Genomic DNA, 4,402 nt, shown 5'->3' with positions numbered 1-4,402 from the left:
CGGTTCGGTGGGAGGAAGATGCTCTTGTAAAGATGGAAAGACTCTGAAGCGCCATGTAGGGTCACCGTGAGTCGGAATTGACTTCACGACTATGGCTCCTGGTGGGAAGAGAAGATAGAGAAGCCCAATACTTTGAGCCAGAGTAAGGCTAGGGGTCAACTGTGAAACTGACCATCAATTTCTCCTATGCAGCTTCCAGGTCATGCTTCATTCCATGATGCACAGGGGTGCTGTCATGCAAAACCATGTAACAAGTCCAGAATGAGGTTGACACAAATGAAAACATGTTCACAAGAACCAAATTCAACCTTAGCATGTCCCACCTGAACTTGGAGACCATCTCAGGGGCAGCTCTGATACACTGACCATCTTGATATATGAGCTATGATATAAGGTCAAGGACATCACACATGAAGAAAGCGACAGGTCATTAAGAAGACAAGACGAGGTCAAAGTGGATGTCGGAAGAGGTTCTGAAGCTTGCTTTTGAATGTAGAATCGCTAAAGTAAATAGGGGGTGGGGTGGGGAATGATTAAGTAAAAGAGCGGAACAGAAATTTTCAAAAGGCAACCCGAAAAGTTAAACTACTATAATGAAATGCGCAAAACCCAAAAGACCGTGCTCTGCACATCTCAAGCTAAAAGAAATGAAGGAAAAACTCAAGCCTCAAGTTGAAATGCTTAAGGATTCTAGAGGCAAAGTCTTGAATGGTGCAGGACGCATCAAAAGAAGCTGGTAGGAATACACAGAGTCTCTGCACCAAAAAAAAAAAAAATTGGTCCATGTCCAAACATTTCCAGGGGGAGCAGCAGCCAAGAACTGATGGTCCTGAAGGAGGAAGTTCAGCTTCCTGGTGTAACAGAGAACGTGAGCACCCAGCTCCGTTTGGTGTCCACATCACATAGTTCAGGGCAAGCCTGGCGGGTGCTTTCTTCTATTCGTGACTCGATGGTACAGAAGTGGGCAGTAGCTCTCATCCAGTAGGTGTGGCTGTAGGAGGTACCAGCGAGTCTGGGCCATGTGGACGTAGTTGCTGTCTCTGGTCATGTGGGACAGGATGGAAAAGGGGAGGGGGAGGGAAAGAACAATGATAAAATAAAATAATATTACAGTAAACACCTTCTCAAGCAAGCAGACAAGTGCAATGAGAATTTAACATCCCCCCCACCCCCCCCACCGTCTTCACCACGCGGAGCTCGGGCCCTAAGCCCTCGTTGACTCTGGGGCAGAGGGAGGTTGAGGGTCACTCTGAACTGCGGCCTACCTGCCGGGCTCCCCTGGACTCCAGGACTCGCTGAGCACCGAGCCGTCACATTAGATGTTCAAGATCAAGAGATTCCTGGCCAAGGAACAGAACAATGGATGGGAATGAGAACTGGGAATAAGATCCGGTACAGCCCCAGGAGAAGACATTGGAGAAGAACCAAGCGGGGTCTGTCGGCAGCCCCCCTCTGCCCCCCAGGGATGGCGTGCACGGCCGCGTCCCCCCGGCTCAGTAGAGGTCCGTCACGGCGAGTTTAGGATGTTGCCACGAGCTGATCCTTTGAACTTGTATTGGCAAATCGCTGGTTTCTTCTGTGGACTTCATGCTTCTGCATCGAGAGTTTAACACTAAATAATGTAAGGCCGTTAGTTTGAGGGAAAAAGGGGGGCGGGAATAATAACCAAAAGAAGGAAAGAGGAAGGTAAAAATAAGCATTAAAAGGAAGAAGTCTGCCGGCTGCCCCGGCAACATAGGCAGCTACCCGCGCCTCTGCGCATGTGCGCGCACCGGGTATGGCATGCACTAGATCCTCGCTGGCCTGTACCCTGGCGGCGTCAAAGAGGCCAGAGACGCAGAGCGCTTGAGTAAAATAAGGTGACACATATTCTCTCGGTCCATGACAGAGCCAGACGTATGCAGGAGGGGGAATGTCCCTTGCATCCCAGCAGCCGGTTCACCATCTCAAACCTGACGTTCCAAAGAAAGCATGAAGCTCATCCAGGGGCCGGCTGGCAGGGAGGGCTGTCTCACACGCTGCCTGGCCGGTGTCTCCAGGAGCCGGACCTTGGTGGCGTGTCCATCAGGACCGTCACTGACTTTGGCCGGGAAGATGCCCTGCACACCGTGTGAGCAGGTCGGTCTTGTGCCAACCCCAACCCGGGCTTCCCAAAACAGCTCCAGGGGGTTGAGAAGCGTGAAGGCCACCAGTCTCGGCTGAAGGAGGAGTGTGGAGAGAGAGAGCCCTGGGCAGGATGCCGCAGAAGCCGAAACCATTCTGGCCGCTCCTGGAATTCTGAACTAGGTGAACGTCCTCGGTAGAGTGTAATACACCGCATGGCTGCTGCTGAGATCTGGGGGAGCGACAGTGTTTCTGCTCACACTGCTAACAAGAGCCCAGAGTGAACGTCAAGGACAAAGTGGTGACTGGTAAACTGCTTATCTTTCCATTTTATATTGTGTGCATGGCATCACGATGCCAGTCGTTGAGAACTCTTTTTTTTTTTTTTACATTTTATTAGGGGCGCATGCAACTCTCATCACAATCCATACATATACATACATCAATTGTATAAAGCACATCTGTACATTCTTTGCCTTCATCATTTTCAAAGCATTTTCTCTCCACTTAAGCCCTTTGCATCAAGTCCTCTTTTTTCCTCTCCCTCCCCGCTCCCCACTCCCTCATGAGCCCTTGATAATTTATAAATTATTATTTTGTCATATCTTGCCCTGTCCGGCGTCTCCCTTCACCCCCTTTTCTGTTGTCCGTCTCCCAGGGAGGAGGTCACATGTAGATCCTTGTAATAGGTTCCCCCTTTCCAACCCACTCTCCCTCCACCCTCCCAGTATCACCACTCACACCTCTGGTCCTGAAGGTATCATCCACCCTGGATTCCCTGTGCCTCCAGCTCCCATATGCACCAGTGTACAACCTCTGCTCTATCCAGACTTGCAAGGTAGAATTCGGATCATGATGGTGGCGGGGGAGGGGGCGGGGAAGCATTTAGGAACTGGCGGAAAATTGTATTCTTCATCGGTGCTACGTCACACTGTGACTGACTCATCTCCTCCTCTAGACCCCTCTGTGAGGGGATCTCCAGTGGCTGACAAATGGGCTTTGGGTCTCCACTCTGCACTTCCCCCTTCATTCACTATGGTAAGATTTTTTTTTTCCTGGTGATGCCTGATACCTGATCCCTTCGACACCTCGTGATCGCACAGGCTGGTGTGCTTCTTCCATGTGAGCTTTGTTGTTCTGAGCTAGATGGCCGCTTGTTCACCTTCAAGCCTTTAAGATCCCAGATACTATCTCTTTTGATAGTCGGGCACCATCAGCTTTCTTCACCACATTTGCTTGTTCACCCACTTTGGCTTCAGCGGTTGTGTCGGGAGGGTGAGCATCATAGAATGCCAGTTTGTTTTATTTTATTTTATTTTTGCTGCTTGAAATAGTTAGAATGCCAATTTAATAGAAGAACGTATTCTTGCGTTGAGGGAGCACTTGAGTAAAGGCCCAAGAACTAACTCTTAACTAGCAAAGCTTGTTTTTCTCTTCTCTCTTTGATGATTACAGAAATGAGTTTCTTTTCTTTCTTTTTAAAAAATCATGTTATTGGGGGCTTGTACAACTCTTATCACAATCCATCCATCCATCCATTGTGTTAAGCACATTTGTTTCCCTCATCCTCAAAACATTTTCTTTCTACTTGAGCCCTTGGTATCAGCTCCTCATTTTCCCCCTCCCTCCCCGTTCCCTCCTCTCCCTCATAAACCCTTGGTAATTTATAAATTATTATTATTTTGTCATATGTTACACCGTCCAACGTTGCCCTTCACCCACTTCTCCGCTGCCTGTCCCCCAGGGAGGAGGTTATATGTAGATCCTGGTAATCTCTTTCCCCTTTCTCCCTCATCTTCCCTCCACCCTCTTGCAGAAGGGCCACAGGGAGGAGATGAGGCAGTCAGAGTGCAGTGTAGCAAAGATGAAACATACAATTTTCTTCTAGTTCTTGAATGCTTCCTCCCCACCACTATCATGATCCAAATTCTGCCTTACAAATCTGGCTAGACCAGAGGATGTACACTGGTACAGATAGGAACTGGAAACACAGGGAGCCCAGGGCAGATGAACCTCTCAGGACCAGTGGTGAGAGTGGCGAAGCTGGTTTTTATTTGTACCTTAACCCTGCTGCCTGGGCTGCCTCGTTAGCCCCCTGAGGACTGTCTGTTCGTGACCCTAACATGACTGTTAGGGCTGGAGATGCCTGTCGTGGGCAGTGGACTGTCCATGTGACCCTCAGCTCACGTGTGTGTGTGTATGTATGTATGTTACCCAGGATTGGTGTCGTTCATGGTGGGATTTGCCAAAAGCTACATATTTCTGCTAATAAAGGGCAACTTGGCCAAATTTGGGAAAA

The 4,402-nt window shown here is 49.1% G+C and overlaps 1 pseudogene; it reads left to right on the top strand.

Moving 5' to 3' along the window:
* The first annotated feature begins 1,782 nt into the window (after window positions 1-1,782).
* On the top strand, window positions 1,783-2,310 carry LOC142434994 (dual specificity protein phosphatase 22 pseudogene; annotated as a pseudogene).
* Window positions 2,311-4,402: the final 2,092 nt, after the last annotated feature.

This window comes from Tenrec ecaudatus, chromosome 1 (genome assembly GCF_050624435.1).
Source record: "Tenrec ecaudatus isolate mTenEca1 chromosome 1, mTenEca1.hap1, whole genome shotgun sequence".
In the NCBI taxonomy this organism is placed as follows: domain Eukaryota; kingdom Metazoa; phylum Chordata; class Mammalia; order Afrosoricida; family Tenrecidae; genus Tenrec; species Tenrec ecaudatus.
This window is presented reverse-complemented; position numbering and strand designations above follow the sequence as displayed.